Source organism: Rhineura floridana, chromosome 3 (assembly GCF_030035675.1).
Source record: "Rhineura floridana isolate rRhiFlo1 chromosome 3, rRhiFlo1.hap2, whole genome shotgun sequence".
Taxonomy (NCBI): Eukaryota; Metazoa; Chordata; class Lepidosauria; order Squamata; family Rhineuridae; genus Rhineura; species Rhineura floridana.
Genome location: NC_084482.1, coordinates 1,359,064 through 1,378,287, shown reverse-complemented (window position 1 = coordinate 1,378,287; position 19,224 = coordinate 1,359,064). Strand labels below are relative to the sequence as shown.

Here is a 19,224-nt window from a genome sequence, read left to right as displayed (position 1 = left end):
TAACTTTTCCAAGCTCTGACTTTGGGCTAAATTATATATGACTGTGTAGACACGTGTGCTTAATCTGGCCGTTGTTGTTTCTTTTGGAGAAAAGGCTCCAGTTAGGAATGTGCTCCTTGTGTGGATATGGGCTCCACACTGGTTTTCTGCTGAAAGTCACCCCCTTTTTGATGCCCCCACCCCACAAGTGCTTTTTTTGCTATGAACAGCACCTTCAGGGACAAATTGCAATCAGGTGGGAGGCTATTTTTAGCAGAAAACCAGTGTGGCCTCAATCCAAATCTGGAGCATATTCTGATCAGGGCACTGTGTGGCTGCTTTTGCTCCAAAATAAAAGCATCTAGGTTAAGCATGTTTGCTGAAGCATCTGACTACTGCCATCACATGTACTGTAGCCCTCAGGCTCCTCCATTTCTGAGCCCTTTGGCATGCAAGTATCATATTTTTGTTTTTCCTTTGCAACCATGTGGATGATCGAAACCAGGCTTTCCCAACCTTTGTGCCCCCAGATGTTGCTGGACTACAATTCCCATCATTCCTGACCATTGCCCATGCTGGATGGGGCTGATGGGAATTGTGGTTCATCAATATCTGGGGGCAGAAAGGTTGGGACAGGCTGATCTAGACTAACCTGGTGCCCTCCAGATGTTTTGGACTACAACTCCCATCAGCCGCAGCCAGCACACCTCTTCTATTTAAGATATACAGAGTACTGTAAAATAACATAAAATTAAAAGCAGCAGGAACTCATACAACAATCAGGCACACAATTGCAATTGTAAAATGGGCTTCCCTGGTCAGGAAGTTCCAAGTGTCTCACCTTTGAATTGGAGGGAACCCAGACCACAATCTCTTCTGCTTGCTTCAGACAACAGGAGGACTATGTGGGAGAAGATGCTGCTTCAGACACACAAGGCCAGGTCATTAGGGCTTTAAAAATAACCACCAGCACCTCGAATGGGGCCAGAATCTAGCAGGCAGTTAATATAGATGTGCTAGAATATGTGTTAACAAATGGGACGTGCAACTAAATGTTGCAGTTTAGAGTGCTCCTGTTCAGGGTTCTAGACAGTCAACCATGCTATTTTCCAGAGTACTCTATTCCATCTCTCTCTCACCTCCCATGTTCTTGTGGAATGTAAAGTATTCTTGATTACTGTGGGGGATTTTCCATTTGGCCATTGCTCCTGCTGAGGCCCTCTTAAGCACTTTTCCAATGCTGTGGGCCACCTGGCCTTTCTGGGGAGCTTTGGTAATGAAGCAGGCCAGACAATGATTGGAGCATGAATGGTGCAAGTCTCACAGTAAAGATGATTGAGCAATGTGTTTATCATGTGGTAGTGTATACTGTGTGGTGGTGGCATCAAAAAAGCATATTTTGATGCAACCAGTGTATTCTCAAATAGCCATTCAGCAGAGGTTTTTTAGGGAGGCTAAAGGGCTCGTAAACTCTAGTTCACAGTTAAAGACATCTGCATCCTCTTTCTGCTGTGACAATTTGCTATGCATTTTAAGGATGGAGTCATTAGTCTTCACTCTGGCCTTGATGTCACATTTTGTATAGGACCAGAAGAGATTCCAGAGTACTGTTTGGTTCAGTTATTTGGGATCATTAAGTTATTGTGGCACTATAGGGAGTCCAGTCAACCACCTTGTTCCCTTGACCCTTATCCATCTTGGCTATTAAAAAATAGCTGGAGGGGACTGGTTGGGTGGTTAATGCCTCCTTGAGATATGAGATGGTGCCAGACACCTAGAAGAAGGTAGTGGTCCCCCCCCCCAGTGGATCCTTAGGTATGGGATAACTACCACTAATGTCCCCTTTTGGGGCAAGCTGCTTGAGAGGTTGGTGGCTGTACATCTTCAAACACACTTGAAAGAAACAAATTATCTTGACCCATTTCAGTTTTGCTTCTGGGCCTGTTAAGTAACCAAAAAAAGCTTTGGTCATTCTGGTTTAAGATTTGCAAAGAGAGAGAGAGAGAGGAGGTGTATGAGTGTCCTTGATTTCTGAGTGGCTTATTATACCATTAGCCATGATATCCCCCTGGAGTTATATCTGTTTTGTGTGGTCTGCATTGACTCCATCTATGTGACCGTGCTCAAACTAAGAGGTTAATGTTGACATAAACAGCTCTAAACAGCTTGTGACCCAAGTATCTGTTCGCGTTACCTATCCCTCTACCACATGACCACCACCCTTCCTCTTGTCCCATTGGTGGGGATAGCTCATTGTACAATAACACAGGATAGGGCTTTCTCCATAGTGGGCCCATGGAATTCCCTGTCCTTAGAGCTGCAGTTAGCCTCTGTGTTGATGAGCATCCAGCACCAAGTAAAAACACACTTGTTCAGCCAGGCTTTTGGTGGTACTGATTCAGCTCTGTAAAGTTTCAGAGTTTGGGGTGTATTACGCCTGCTGTTGTATTTTTGCCTGTATTTTCTGCTACTTTTTGTCCTAATGCTTTAAATGGTTGTTTTATAGCTTTGGAGTGAAGGCAAGGGAATAGATAGGATGTGCTACTGAGGGTGGGACTATACATTCATTTTACAAAGGGTGGTCTCCACTTTTCCTTGCAAAGTGGGGCCAAGAGGGTTGATTTCTAGCAGAAAAGCAGTGGGTGATAGAAGGGCACTTAACCCTTCCTTCACTCACTACTTGTCCTTTCCAACTCTTCCCCCTGACTGCTTGATCCTGAGAAGATGTTCCCAATCCATGTTTCCATTGCAAAAAACACATTGGGATCTTGAGCTGATGGAAGAGATCAGGTGGAGGGAAGTTGGAGGAGGAAAACAGTGGGCAAGGAAGAGTTAAGTGCCCATTTCCCACCTGATGCTTCTCCATTGGAAATCGAGATTCTCTGGCTCTACTTTGCAAAGAAGAAGCGGCAGCCAGACTTGAAGGAATGCATTGAAGACAGAAGATATAGTTCCAACCTGAGGACTAAGCCATAGAATCATAGAATAGTAGAGTTGGAAGGGGCCTATAAGGCCATCGAGTCCAACCCCCTGCTCAATGCAGGAATCCAGATCAAAGCATTCCCGACAGATGGCTGTCCAGCTGCCTCTTGAATGCCTCCAGTGTCGGAGAGCCCACTACCTCTCTAGGTAATTGGTTCCATTGTCGTATGGCTCTGTTAGGAAGTTTTTCCTGATGTCCAGTCGAAATCTGGCTTCCTGCAACTTGAGCCCATTATTCCGTGTCCTGCACTCTGGGACGATCGAGAAGAGATCCCGGCCCTCCTCTACGAGACAACCTTTCATGTACTTGAAGAGTGCTATCATATCTCCCCTCGGTCTTCTTTTCTCCAGACTAAACATGCCCAGTTCTTTCAGTCTCTCCTCATAGGGCTTTGTTTCCAGTCTCCTGATCATCTTTGTTGCCCTCCTCTGAACCCGTTCCAGTTTGTCTGCATCCTTCTTGAAGTGTGGAGACCAGAACTGGACACGGTATTCAAGATGAGGCCTAACCAGTACTGAATAGAGGGGAACTAGTACTTCACGCGATTTGGAAACTATACTTCTGTTAATGCACCCTAATATAGCATTTCCCTTTTTTGCAGCCACATCACACTGTTGGCTCATATTCAGCTTGTGATCAATGACAATTCCAGGATCCTTCTCACATGTCGTACTGCTGAGCCAAGTATCCCCCATCTTATAACTGTGCATTTGGTTTCTTTTTCCTAAGTGTTGAACTTTACATTTATCCCTGTTGAATGTCATTCTGTTGTTTTCAGCCCAATGCTCCAGCCCATCAAGGTCCCTTTGAATTTTGTTTCTGTCTTCCACAGTATTAGCTATGCCCCCCAACTTTGTATCATCTGCAGATTTGATAAGCATGCTTTGTACCTCCTCGTCCAAGTCGTTAATAAAAATGTTAAAGAGCACTGGGCCCAGGACCGAGCCCTGTGGTACCCCACTCGTTACTTCTGCCCAGTTTGAGAAGGAACCATGGATAAGCACTTTTTGAGTACGATTCTGGAGCCAACTGTGTTTCATCCAGCCAACATTTAGCTAGTTTGCTAATCAGAATATCATGGGGCACTTTGTCAAAAGCTTTGCTGAAGTCGAGATATATTATGTCCACAGCATTCTCACAGTCTACAAGGGAGGTTAACCGATCAAAAAATGAGATAAGATTAGTTTGGCAGGATTTGTTCTTCATCAATCCATGTTGGTTCCTAGTAATCACTGCATTGTTTTCAAGGTGCTTACAGACTGACTGCTTTATAATCTGCTCCAGGGATTGATGTTAGGCTGACTGGTCTGTAGTTCCCTGGTTCCTCCTTTTTGCCGTTTTTGAAGATAGGGACAACATTAGCTGTCCTCCAGTCATCCGGCACTTCACCAGTCCTCCATGATTTTGCAAAGATAATAGATAGCGGTTTTGAGAATTCTTCAGCCAGTTCCTTCAGTACTCTAGGATGCAGTTTATCGGGCCCTGCCGATTTGGACTTGTTCAAAGTGATTAGATATTCCTTGACCATTTGTCTATCAATCTCAAGCTCCAATCCTGCCCCTTCTATTTCATGTTTCCCGGGAGGCTCATAGACCCTTCTTTGGGAGAAGACTGAGCCAAAGTAGGAAATGAGCACTTCTGCCTTTTCTTTGTCATCTGTTATCATTTTGCCATCCTCATTGAGTAGCTGTGCCACCATTTCTTTTCTCTGTCTTTTACTATGGATGTACCTGAATAAAGCTTTTTATTTGCTTTTAGCATCTCTCGCTAGCCTCAGCTCATTCTCAGCTTTAGCCTTCCTGACACCATCCCTGCAATTCTGTGATACCTGCCTGTACTCTTCCTTTGTGGCCTGGCCTTCTTTCCACTTCCTATATGTGTCCTTTTTGGTTTTCAGGTCATCTGTAAGCTTTTTCTGAAGCCACATTGGCTTCTTCTGTTGTTTCCCCCCCCCCTTTTTTTTCCTTGTTGGAATGGCTGCCATTGTGCTTTTCGAATTTCCTTTTTTAGAAACTCCCACCCTTCTTGGACTCCTTTTCTCCTTAGTGTGGCTTGACATGGAACTGTACTTACATGAGTTTATTAAAATCAGCTTTCCTGAAGTCCAGGGTGCACGTATGGCTACTCTCAGCTGTTGCGTCTGTTAAAATCAATTATTCAAGTATGGTGTGGTCACTTTCCCCCATTGTTGGCTAAATGGCCATTGTGATTAGTATGCTATTCAGAAATTCAGATATTTTGTATTTCCATCGGCGAGAGAGCAGCCACGGGGGTTTTTTTTTTCATTCTTTGGTCTCTTTGTTTGCTGTGATGCTGACAGTTTTTATGAAAGGAAATTTAAAGTGAATTGTTATTTCTTTGAGGGATTGCTTATACAAATTAAAGGTTATGCCTAAAATGTTTCCTGCCTGGCTAGGATAATGGGATATTTAGGTAATCAAGGGTCTGTTTGGGATGAATTTTGAATATCCTTTCCACAATATTGCCTGGTTTCATTATCTACCCATCTGCATATTTAATTAGTTATTTAAGCCTTGGAGAAATCAACTGTGGGAACCACAGGGTCCAAAAGTAAATAGGTTAGGATTGGTTGTAGTCAAATATTTAACTGAATCTTTGATCCTGGGAGGAGGGAACGGCTTTGGTATTGGCTTAAGAAACACTGTAATATTCATTATGTCAGCACCTTACATTTCCAGACAGAGACTTTGAATTTAGCAGAGACTCAGCAGGACTACTAGGCTGTATTTCAGATGATATTCTGAGAGAATGGTGACTGCCAGTCTATCGCAAAGGTCTACAGTACCTTGGACAGCTCCATGTGGTAGTTCTCTGGACAGCAGTGACGTTATTTCAACATCCACAGCTGAAAAATACTTTTGTTAAGACCAACCAAATTGTCACATGATAGTGTGCAAGCTTTTGAGGTCTCCAGAATTCTTCTTCAGGCTGGATCAGGCAACACTGGGAGTGTGCTAACAAAAATTAGCTCACTGTTGTAGCCATGCACTTTATGACATAAAGTCTGACTGAGACTCAGTCTCAAAATGGAGATTGCAGATTAGCTTGGATTAGTCTCTGCTATGTGTTGTAAATCTCAGGATTCTGGGACAAAGAAGCTATGGCTGACCTCCATTTTTGGAAACTTAAGTCCAGCAGTTACCTAAATCTGTCTCCAGCCTTAAGTGAACACACAGGTTCCTTGTTAGGTAGAGAGGTTCCTAACAAGGAGCCTGTATGTTTAAATTGACTAGTGAACTTCAGCCCATCAGTAGAAGACCAATGCTCTAGAGCAGGATAGACAAACATCTTGCTTGTGAAAGTTTATTTTTCACTAGAACTCTTAGGTCCATCAACAGGCACCAAGTACAAAAAGGTGACTCAGAGTGGTAGAGCTTACTTAGAATTAAGCAATAAGGTGCCATTGAACATGTTGGGAAGGACTGTGGCCCAGCAATGGAGTGCCACAGGGTTCTATCCTCTCTCCCATGCTATTTAACATCTATATAAAACCGCTGGGAGCTATCATCAGGAGTTTTGGGCTGCGGTGTCACCAATATGCTGATGACACGCAGCTCTACCTCTCTTTTAAATCCTCACCGGAGTTGGCTGTGGAGACCTTGTCCAAGTGCCTGGAATCCGTGAGTGGGTGGATGGGAAGGAATAGGCTGAAGCTCAACCCTGATAAGACCGAGGTGCTACTTGTGGGTGACAGGGGAAGGTTGGGTGTTGTTGACCTGAAGCTTAATGGGGTGAGTTTACCCCTGAAGGATCAGGTCCGCAGCCTCGGGGTTGTTCTTGATTCCAAGCTGTCCATGGAGGCTCAGATTTCAGCAGTGAGCCGGGCAGCTTGGTATCTACTACACCTCATACGGAGGCTGCAACCCTACCTCCCTATTCATCAGCTCCCACTGGTAGTACATGCCCTGGTCACCTCTCGATTAGACTACTGCAATGCGCTCTATGGGGGGTTACCCTTGAAAACGGTCCGGAAACTACAACTGGTGCAGAATGCGGCGGCTCGGTTGCTTACAAACAGCCGCCGCCGCGATCACATCACACCAGTGTTATCTCATCTACATTGGCTTCCAGTTGTTTTCCAGGCCCAATTCAAGGTGTTGGTGTTAACCTTTAAATCCCTATACGTCTCGGCCCAGTTTACCTGAAGGAGCACCTCCAGTACCACCAATTAAGCCGCCCGACTAGATCAGCCACGCAGGGCCTTCTCTCAGTCCCACCAACGAAAACAGCTAGGTTGGTGGGGACTAGAGAGAGGGCATTTTCAGTGGCGGCCCCCACTCTCTGGAACTCCCTCCCGTTTGATCTCCGCCATGCCCCTTCCCTGGATACATTTCGCCGAGCCTTAAAAACTTGGCTCTTTGGACAGGCCTTTGGGATCTCCGGGGTGGGCTAATTTCTCTGTGATTGTTTATTGTTTTTGTGAAAATTGTTTACTGATTGCCCTACATAGTTTGACGGCTGCATTAGTGTTGACTGCATTGTATTTTATTCTGTATTTATATTGTATTTTATTGAATTTTAATGTGTACGTCGCCTAGAGTGGCTTCGGCCAGATAGGCGACACAAAAATTAAATTTATTTATTATTATTATTATTAAACAGATCCCTTTAAAATATGAGGGATGGGCATCTACAGCTCTCTTGCATGGTGTTCAGACCACACATCCCTGCCTCCCACCTGAGCCTTGCAAGTCTTCCTGTCTTATGATACCATCCCCATGGCAAAAAGGACTGATATTCATTGCTGCCTTTGGTCCCGCAGCTGAAGGGAGTGTCCACTCATCACCAAAGCAATAGAGCTGCTCCTTGTGTCAAACCAGTGCATCCAATAGTCAGCCTTCAATGTCTCATCTCCTATGCCACTGGCATTCTGGGCCTTCTGCAGGCCAGCCAAGGACCTATAGGGCAAGGGTATCCTCTAGTGCTGGCCTTAGTGTTGTCAGCTGAGCCCACAGCCTGACAATGGTCAGCTAGCCTCCTAAACTGGGGTAAGTCATGTAACTCAGCCCTCTGCATATTTACTGTATCCACTATCTGTTTGCAAACACCTACTAAGCCTCCAGGCTCAGGGGCTACATGGTGCAGCTGCTAAATGTTGCTCATCACTTGTTTGTCTCCCACTGACCTCCACGGACTGTTTTCTCCCAGGTACAGGATTTACCCCCATCTCGGCCTTTTATATATATATATATATATATATACACACACACACACACACACATGCAAGTATACATGCAAACATGATAAACATTGTAAATACAAAGAGAAGACATTTCCAAAAAATGTTCAATTTACAGTTCCCCTGTTATCACATAAGGGTGTTACGACACGTGTCCTTGGGAACCTGAGTGCGTAAACCTGCCACCCATGTGTCCCATGAAACACACCTCCTGGAGAGGAGGGGGATCTTTTGCTAGGGATAAAACAAGCGCTTTGCCCTGAAATGTGCCTAAATGGTGCATGTATAACCCAAGAAATGCAGGTCCAAACCAGACTAAAGCAAAGCTTTCTTTTATTGAGAGAAAAAAGAATAGCATTACAAACCTACTGGGTGCGTGGCAGCATTAATCATTAATATCCTAACCCATTCATAACTTTAAAGAGAACAAAGGACCCTATGACTATAAGGAGTGACAGGTAGGAGAGATTACCTATCCTAGGCCCAGGAGTGGGCAGTGGAATGCAGCTGAAGTGATGTGAAAGAGCTCTGACCCAAAATCAGGAAGGAATCTGTTTGCCTCAAGGCGCGTGCTGAGACACAGAATCCCTTCCTGGTTCTGTCCCTGCCATCCTGCGTTGCGTTCTTTGAGAGCATCGTTACACATGTTGGAGCTAAAATTGCCATTACCCCCCTGAACTCAAGCCTCTCTTCTTTAAAAGGCATTTTTTCTCTCTCTGCTCCCCTGAAAAGGAGGGGTCTGGGTATGAGGTGATGTTGTGTGTGTGTGTGCATGTTTCTTGCTGACCCTGAGAAACTCAGGCTACTTTCCTAAAGCTTTCTTTGAACAATTGGATGATTCTGCTAGGCATGAGGAAAGTCTGCCAAGGAAGAAGATAACAATTATTTCCGTTTCTCTTGGTTATATTTGTTCCTCCCAGGATGACCTTGTTGTCCTTTACACGGTACCTGAGGAATGCATACAAGGGGATGTAGGGTGGGAGTTATAGTCCGGCAGGCTCCAGGGCCTTTCACCTCATAACAAGGGTTAACTTCATCTTGCATTTTTGAATTCCAGTAAGAAATAAACAAACTGGTGGTTTGTGTGCTTATTTAGTTGTTTTTATTCCCTGTCCCATTGTGTGCTGGCCATGAGGGAGGACCACCAAGACCAGCCGCAGTAACAAGACTCCTGGCTATATGGTTTCCCCCCGTCTATTTGTTCCAGGCAGAATCCTACATCCTGGCAAACTCCACGACAGACAGTTATGCAACAAGTGAAGGTGTTCCTGTCATGGATCTCCTGTGAGGGACACTGCACTTGCCACCCTACTGCCTGTCAAGCCATTGCCCGAAGAAGAGGAACCCTGCTTGGAGTGACCAGTTGGCAATCCCAAATGTCTTTCACTTTCAGAATACACTCCACCCCAGATACTGTTAAATAAAGGCTTTGACAATGCCACATGTGTTGTTTATTTGTTGCTGGGGTGAGGCAGACAGAGACCCTTTTCCCACACCTTAGTATGATCTGGCTTCATGCAACTTCAGGGGGGAGTGGTGTACTTGCTTGAGATGACATCTTCTAAACTCCAGCTGCCAGGGCCTGCTGGAAGCTGCCCAGGATCCGGATATTTTTGTCTAATCTAACTCAAAATGTTTGAGTCAACTTCCCTTATAAGCCCCAGTAATTGTTTAGATTATGGTGAAGGGAGGTACCCTACTGTCAGGGAGTGTTCCCATCAACTCATTATTGACACTCTCTGCGTATGAGTGTCATATGGGCTTTATCTCTGGCACAGCCCCAATTAATGGGATTTGGTGGTGCTTTCATGGACTCTAAGGGGCATAGTTGCCATGTTTGTGCTGTTCTGGGATTTTCTGACTCTGTGTTTTCTCTTTATTGTGCTGGTATAGTAGCGGTAATGTGTAGGACTAAGCAGCCAATATATTTATACACATTTGTGGAGAATAAGGCTATCCATGGCTACTAGCCAAAATGGCTATGCTCTTCCACCACAGCCAGAGGCAGTATACCTCTGAATACCAGTTGTTGGAGAGCACAATTGGGGAGAATGCGTGTTGTACTTGTGTCGTGCTTGTGAGTTTCCCATATGCATGTGGCTGGCCACTGGGAGAACAGGATACTGGACTAGATGAGACACTGGCTTGATCCAGCAGCATTCTTTTTATAAAGACAAGTAGAGGCCAAACGCAAACCCAACTCAGCTGTACGGCTTCAGGCTACTACCTGCTGGTTCCAGTTAGGATTTAATTTCCAACAGAGCTTTCCATCCACTAGTGCAACCTTTCAGACTCTTTCTGCTAATGAAAGCTTCATCCTTCGCTCTATTTTTAAACATAGGATTGCTTTACCTTGAAGCAGACTTTTAAAATACGTAGCTGGAACCCAAATGAAATGTATTGGCCTCCATAAAATACTGCTCTGGATTTATACATCAAGTATCTGCTGGATATTCCATAGCCAATGTTCAAGGTCCATGAAAACAAAATTTGATTCTAAAGGAACATTAAGCATGCTTAACTCTGTGATGGATTGTGGCGCCTTTGTCAGTATATGATATGCAGCAGTATTTGGTATTTCAGTGTTAGATAGATACTCACAACTCTTTTCAGGCATTATAGTTGTGAAAGAGCAACACTCATAGAACAGGGCTGTGAAAATGCACCTTAAGCTACTCCTACCGCTGTCCCCTTAGTCACACCATGCTGGCTTCTGGTGTAACTTCTGTAATGGGGAACTTTTTCTATTTGCGGAGGCTGCCTGTACAGTTAAGAACCCCGATGTTCCGCAAATAGGGAAAATGTTTCCTGTTGCAGAAGTACACCAATAAACAGGGAAGGCAAAACAAACCTTGCAAAGACAGTGGTCCCATAAAGCTATCTGAAAATGCAAAGAACTGGGCCTGCTGCTATCTGCAGAACCCTACCCCTACCTTGAAGAGCAGCACCCTAGATTCTGTTTCTTGGACCTAGATTTCAATGGGGTAGTAAAAATGCAGGTAGGGATATACCAGTTCCGACTGTAGGTAGGAGAAGCTCACATGATGGAATGCCCCTCTGCAGAAGTTCCTTGCGTATGAAATATAGCTTGATAGGAAGAAGGGTTCTTCCCAATGATATCTTCATTTTCTATGCTAGAGATATATACTTTTGGTTGAGCCTGTGGAGGAGCATTCCATTAGAAGACCCCTGTCTGAAATGGAACAGCCCAGATATTGGTTTATCACCTCAGTAAAACCTATATCATGCTATAGCAACCATTGCCCATAATGGCCGGAGCTGATGGGAACAACTTCTGGAGAGTGCTGTGTTGTCTACACTGCATTTATTGGCTTTTATTTGTATTTTGTGACCTGCCTTGGAAAGAGAAAAGAGACACTGAATACAATTAAAGAAAGTAGTTGTCAGCAGGGGTCAAGCTGTGAAAATTTCTGGGTAAGAAACCTTTATATATCCCTCTCTTGGGTTTTCAAATATTGACATCTAGGATACATATCAGGGATGAAAAACCACCAGTCCCAGGGCCATATAGAGCCCACATGGCCTCTCCATCTAACCAGTCTCCCCTCCCAGGCCCCACCCCCTCTCCTTGGCTCCACCCCTTCTCATGTTCAAGTGCTCTGTGCACATGCTCCTGTGTTGCCCCAGCTTCATCTTAGGATGTGCTCAGGCATTCTTATCAGAAGCAGCTGATCATTCCCAGAAGCATTCATTCTTGGAAGCACAGTTCAACATCAACTCCACTCAGGGATTTTCAAAAGTGCTCTGCTTACCTTGAATGAAGCATTTTTCCCAGTCACAATTTAATTCCTGTTTATTTTTAATCTAAAGCCAGCTTCACATGTGCCTCCAGTAAAAATCATCAGATGAAGGACACACACCTCTGTCCGTGGTCTTGAATCATTTTGTTGCTGTCTTGTCCCTGCATTCAGCCATTATTAAATAAACACAAGATAAATGTTTGTCAAAAGACCAGGCCTCGTCCTTGGTGGGAGACAGAAAGGAGATGCATTTTGTGCCAGAGGGAGCTGCTTCTTACCCAGCAATTCAATTATGAGTAAAACTAGCAACAGACCTATAAAAATTGAAATTATAAAAAAAAGTCAGGAGGCATTTCTCCCAACCCCACCCGAATAATAACCACATAGCAAAATCTTATAGGCAAGATCTAATGAACAAACTAGCTTTGATAGCTAAGTACAATTGTTTGATCATTATGCTAGGCATGGCAGCAAAGCCTCCCACATATAACTGGTCTGTTTGTTTTGAGCAGAGTTCACCAATGCTGCTTTGACAGTTTGGCAGCTGAGGCTGAAGTGGCCTTATTTCTAGGGTTCTTTTTTAAAAAAAATAGTGACAGATTTGATTGACATCGTTTTGGTCTTATGGTGTGTTCCCAGGACAAAAGCAGTTAGGCAGAGATGACAGGCAGTCTGTCTTGCTCTTAATGCCTTGCTCTTAACTGAAATCAATCCAAATACCCTCAGGTGCATCTCTCTGGCAGGAACAGGGTTTTTTTTGTGTGTGTTTTGCAACAAATGCCACAATTTTGCTTGTGAAGGTGATCCTGATCTATCATGCATTGCTCTCAAATACTGGAGACTCTTCCTCTTCCCCTTGCCACAGGGAAGACTCCAAGGGTAGGGAATGGAAGTGGGTGCTCCCTCCAAAGATTTCTCACTCTCCCAGCTTTCAGTCACATTATAGTTGCATTTCATGTATACAGCATGCTATAGTTGGAGGCTTGACTTTTTCCTACAAGGCCTTAGCCAGGACCATCTGGGAGCAGCCAGCTCGGAAGGCTCCAAGTCTTGGGCCGTGGCAACCCTAGTGACCTCAAGCCAGAAAAGGAAGGGGGGGGAAACAAGCCCCCAAAGTTCCACAGCTCCCAAAGATGAGATGGAGTCTCAGACCACCATCCTGCTGTTCAAATAAGAACGTCAGCTGGAGTGTGACATGGAGGGAGGACAGAGATTGACAGCCAGAGATGCCCAAGGGAGACCACAGGTATGGAGGGCTAGTGTCTTGGATGGCTGCCTCTGGGAGGATACTGAGGGGGAGACTGCATTTTGGGGTGAGTGTTTTGTGGATGTTCAGGCTGAAGTCCTAGAGCCTATGTTTTGTTGAGGATAGCAAGGGGAACTAACTGCAGCTGGAATAAAATTATTCTTGACATTATTGTATCCAACATGTAGTTTTATTATTTTATATAGCATTTTATATTTTATATTGTGTTCAATACTCTATATATTATTTTTGTTTTGTATTGGAAGCCGCTTTGAGTATTATTATAATAGAAAAGTGGGGTATAAATATTAACCCTAATCTAACCCTTGCTCTCTTAATAATGGCCCCAAAGTAGTTCTTCTGGAGATGCCCCTGCTTTTCCAGGAATATATTTTGCAATGTGCTTCAGTGACAGTTCTCCTGCTCAAGGTTTGGGGTTACTGTTTCATCTGAGGTTGTTGATTCAGGGTTGCTATTCTGATATAACACCCCTTCTCTACATCCACAGGAAATCACAGGCTACACAGCCCTTTGCTCTATGTATATAGCGAGTGAGCACAAGAATGTGAGCTACAGGAACTGGTAGGCCCTTGGTTCAAGTATCTCCACAGCTATAAACACTCTAGTTCAGGGGTGGCTGAATTTGATGTGGGTGGCAAAAAGTGGAAAAATGGGGTGGGATGGGATGGCAGAACAAGTGAGAAAAGGGGACGGGGAAAAAGGCTTGCCTCACCCACCTTTGGCCCTAACCTGCCCACCCCTGGCTTCATATCCAACAGATTACCCATCAGGGAATGTGACCCACCACAGGAAAATGTTCTCCACACCTGCTCTCACTATCTTAGGTAAGGCACTATTCTTCTTAGCCTGGGGCACCTCCATCTACAACATGGAGGAAAGAAAACTGGCCTACCCTACAGCACCTGCACATGACAAGCTGTGCCTGCTAGAAATTCTGTTTTCTATACAACTGTTAAAGGTACATGAGCCCTCTTTTCCTTTGTGTCTGGCTCTTCAAGTTGGAACAGAAGGACTGCCATGCTGGATCAGATCCAGGTGCTGTCTAGCCAACTAGTCTGTTCCCTATACTTGTCAGCCTGATGCCTCAGGGTTGTATTATTTATTTATTTATTTATTATTATTATTTATTAATTATATTTCTATACCGCCCAATAGCCGAAGCTCTCTGGGCGGTTTACAACGTAAAAACATCCAGTATACAATTAAAACATATATCACGACTTAAAACAATGTATCAAAATAGCTAAACATAAATTAAACAGATAAACAACTACAACACAATCCTAAAAAAAAAAAAATTTAAATATAAAAACATATTAAATCAGTTTAAAAGTATTTAGATGTAAAGATGTTAAAAAGTTAAAAATTGCTAAAATATTAAGATTGTAGTGTTAAATGTAGGTGTAAAAGTAAATAACCCACACAACTGTGACAAAGAGGTTAACTAAAGAACTCAAAGGCTGGAAGAGGAAGGTCTCTGTCCACAGGTCCTGCTCATTCCCAAGTTTCCAGTTTCCAGGGGTTTATACAAAAGACCTTTAGATTCAGCTAACTACAGACTTCAGTAGCCAATAGCACTTAAAGACATATCATCCATAAATTTGCCTAATCTTTTTTTGGGGGGAGGAGCATCTAAACTAATCACCATCATGACATCTTATGGCAGTGAGTTCCATAAAGTTGTTTCTGCCAGATTAATATCCTAGTCAGTAACCCAAGATACACCTCCCACTAGAGTCACCCCCCCCGGATTACCCACCCAGAAACACTTGGGACAGTCAGAGAAAGATTAAGAGCCCCCACCCCAAAGCATACCCCTAGCAATGTCTCCAAGGACAAGCTGGCCACATAAGCTCCTGACAGCAGTAATTGCCCTTTGGTATTAATATATGAAAAGAAAGGAGGAAAACTCTGTGGAGACTTAAAAGCCTAATTGGAATGTCCCCAGATAAGCATGCCTACGACTGCTATAACCCTAGTTTGTCTTCTTTGTGAAAACCATATTATTTATTTATTTATTTATTTATTACATTTATATGCCACCCCATAGCCGAAGCTATCTGGGTGGTTTACAGCGATTAAAAACATTAAAAACAAATATACAAATTTTAAAACACAAAAAACAATTTAAAAACATGATTTTAAAAAAATTAAAAACAATTTAAAAACGCATGCTAAAATGCCTGGGAGAAGAGGGAAGTCTTGACCTGGCGCCAAAAAGTTAACAGTGTTGGCGCCAGGCGCACCTCGTCAAGTGCATCATTCCATAACATTACCGTTCTCTGCACCATATAGCCATGGAAGAGGCTGTTGGTCAACTTCGGAGGAACCTAGCCAATTTTAGGATAAGATAGCTGAAAGTCGGCCAGAGCCTCCTGCCACAACCATTCTGAAAGATGGGGTCTTGGGGCACAATGACCAGATTTCAGTAAGAACTGCAGAATGCGTTTTAACTTCTGTCTTCATCAGCAATTTGTTATTTTTACAGCATGTAGAACTTTGATTTATCATCTGCAGAATATATTCATAAAAGATAATTCATAGGTTCTTTGCCTGCAAAGAAACATTTTTGCTATTCCCAGGAAGCTTAAAAGTGCTAGTGCTTTCAGTTGTAGGTAAAGCATAAAATAAATAAATTCTCTGAATGGCCTTTCCCAACCAGTGTGCCTCCATATGTTGTTGGACCACAACTCCCATCAGCCTCAGCCAGCATTGCCAATGGTCAGGAAAGATGGGAATTGTGGTCCAACAACATATGGAGGCACACTGGTTGGGAAAGGCTTAACCTGAAAGCTCTAGCTTTTCTTTGTAGGAGAAACAGCCATTTTTCTTTGTGGGCAAAGAAGCCCTGAATGTTCCTGCATGCTATAAAATAGCTGCTGATGAAGGTGGAAGTCAAAACATATTCGGCAGCTCTCATTGGATCAAGTGGAATTCTGAAAATTAATTTGACAACTGTTTCATTTGTAAAACCTTTGCTTCAGCAGTTCTTACAGGATCAACCTGACGTTTATGAACCGCCTTTAAGCCACTTTCTGCACAGCAGGAAAGCAAAGCATGTTTGCAAGCAATTAGGTACCACTTAGAAAAAGTAATTTAACAGTGCAATAATCCTGTATATGCATCTACTCAAACATATGCCCCATTGAATTCAGTGGGGCTTACTTCCAGGAAACTAAGTTTGCAGCTTAACTTCAATCCTTGCTAGGGAGTAAGCCCCGCTGAGTTCAATGGCACTTGCTTCTGAATAAGCATGCATAGGATTAGTCTTCATACACATATTCTATGATTTTCCAGTTCTACATTTGAATTTCCTTGACACAGGGTTATGAGGGATAAGGGGTTGTGGGACACTGTGGTTGAATGACTGCATTTATTTTTGTGATAGAGAGAGACCTCCAGTGGCTGCAGACTTAACCAACTTTTTATTGTTAAAAATGTTGATATAGCTGTTGAACTGCTGTAAAATTCACTAACATACTCTTACACTTCCCAGTAGGAAGACTAGGTGTTAAAGAGAACAAGTCTCCTTCTGTACTTTTAACAGTGGTGTAGAACAAAGACAGCAGTGGTAGCTTGCTTGTAGCTTGTTGTTTTTGCTGCAACAGGCTAACACAACTACCTATCCTTCTGGAATATATCAAGTATGTATGCGGTGCAGCAATTGTACAATAAGTACAATGAGATTAAACATTTTCTGTTACATTTTTCTTTATAAAGCATACTTATTATGGTCAGTTTCCCAATATACATTTTTGCACATTGTAAACTTATCAATGTGCAAGATTCTATAATCAATATTTGTTATTTAGAATGTTTGTAGGGATGGGAGGATGCAATTGCACTCTGAGCTTTCTTTTTTAAAAAGCCTCTAGCCCCACTAGAAGGAAGATTATAATACAAAATGTGCACACACCCTTTTAAGTGATTTCTGTGAGATAAGCTAGCCTTGCTGTTCCCACTTTCAATATTTTTAGCCCATAAGTGAAGTCAGAACTGTGATTAATGAGTCAGTTATTTGTATACCAGGCTATAGAGATCGCTGGAGTCCTAGAGCTGAATTCTCAGAGTACTCTGGGAAAAGGGACTGACTGTTAAATAACTCTGGCAATTGTAGCTCCATGAGAGGAAGAGGGGTCTCCTAACAACTCTCAACACCCTTCACAAACTACCCTTCCCAGGATTCTTTGGGGAATGCCATGACTGTTTAAAATGGAGTAACAGCAGAATAAACATATGGTATGAATGTGGCCCTAGGTGTGTGAGAGATTGGACTACCCTGAGAGTTTGGTACTACATGCACCCAAGATCCCAACAGCCAAGTCTTATGAAGTTTATTAAGAATCAAGAAGAAAGGAAGAGGGCAAATGGAAGAGGCAGAATGTTGCTTCAAGAAACTTACAAAAGAACATTTTAGTTAAGTCTAGCTATCCTAATGTTGCTGGTTACAAATAGGATTTCTGATCTCCTCATGTGTAATCACATAGTCAGTTGAGGGACAAAAACTGTATGTCAACAGTCATCTTTTAAAGAGTTTCTGGGCCATGTCAGTCTTGATTGACAGGAAGTTGTATCCACCCAATCGCAAGTTAGGCACATCAAGGTAGACAGTCTAACACCTTTTGGACGTTGGTGCTATCTGTGTTAATTGCCACAGAATTTGGCAGAGAGAGAGAGAAAGAACCCATCCTGTCATTTGTGGATTCAGGGGGAGTCAGGTGTGTGACAGGTGTGTGTTGTTTAGGGAAAATGGCCTTGTGGTCAAATTGGGGAGGCCTGTGGGGCCAAGTATGGCCTGTAAGCTGGAGATTCCCCACTCTTGACTTAAGACCTAGAAAGGCCCAGATTCATAATAAAAGATATTTAGGAACCATCAATGAAAAGGCATACACCCCTTGTTCTTATTAGGTGGTTACTCCAAAGGGCAAACTTAAGATGAAATTATTTCCATTTGCACAAGCCTCCTGAAAAGACAGTGTACAAGGGCATGAAAATGAAAATCCAACTGAGGTTCCACAGGAGGAGGAACTACAAGAATCTTCTCCTTCACTATACAGAACAAGGAATGGAAATGAAATTCAACCACCACAGAGGATGGAATGAAAAAACTCTTTGGGATAGAAAAATGTCAGTAATAATTGAGGAGGAACTTTTGGGCAGCAGGGAGAGAAGTATAGGGGAAATTCTCAGTCCAGGGGCAGGTGATGGAGCATAGAAGAACGAGGTAGATCTTAGGAGTGTGCTACAGTCAGAGCTTTGTTTTGTAGTGGTTATTCACTTTTTGTTTTTGCCCCTCAATTTTTTTTTACCCAAAAAGCACTAGCTATAGTTGTTTGCCCTAATAAATTGTTAAATCTCCTGACAAAAAATTCCTAATACAGTACTTATTTCCAAGTACCTGTGTTTACCACCAGGATAGAAGCTAACCCTGTTGTATTTCTGCAGTAACGATGTTGCTATAAAGTGAGCAAGTTTAAAATACAAAACTGCACATGCTCAGAGTACTAGTTTTTTCAAAAACAAACTGTTTTTGTTTCTTTGCTGTAATATCAGATATAGATTAGCAGTTGTAAAACATCGAATGGGGGGGGAGAGGGAAGAAGATAAATGTGAATTATGTGTTTCAAAACTTAAGTAATACACGTGGCCTTCTATAGGCGTTCCAGTAAGATTAAGCCCTGGGTCTAAAATTACCTGGCTGCATTACTGACCAACAGCTACGTATTCCTCTAGAAAACAGAAATTCAACATTTCTTCTTCAGCAAGCCACTCAGAGAGCAGGATCATTCGGTGTGCAAATAACCTGCCTGGGGTTTGCGCGTGCGTAAGATGCATCATCATCTTCAAAGCATTGCAACCAAAGGGGGGGCTCTCTGAAGACGCTCAGCTCGATTTAAATGTGTTCCTTACATTGTACTTCCCCCACTCTCACTCTACACGCGACAGATTCGGAGAAAGCGGAAGTGACGGCTACGTGGAACTCTTACGGGTGTTTTTTTGTAATCCTCTTTTCGATAGGATTACAGAGATATGA

At 43.1% G+C, this 19,224-nt stretch overlaps 1 long non-coding RNA gene across 1 annotated transcript; it reads right to left on the bottom strand.

Moving 5' to 3' along the window:
* Positions 1-11,958: 11,958 nt before the first annotated feature.
* Positions 11,959-19,161, bottom strand: LOC133379135 (uncharacterized). Its single transcript, XR_009761122.1, has 2 exons — positions 18,885-19,161; positions 11,959-12,084 (listed from the first exon to the last, which is right to left on the bottom strand). It is a non-coding gene; the product is annotated as an uncharacterized LOC133379135 (long non-coding RNA).
* Between the last annotated feature and the right edge of the window lie 63 nt (positions 19,162-19,224).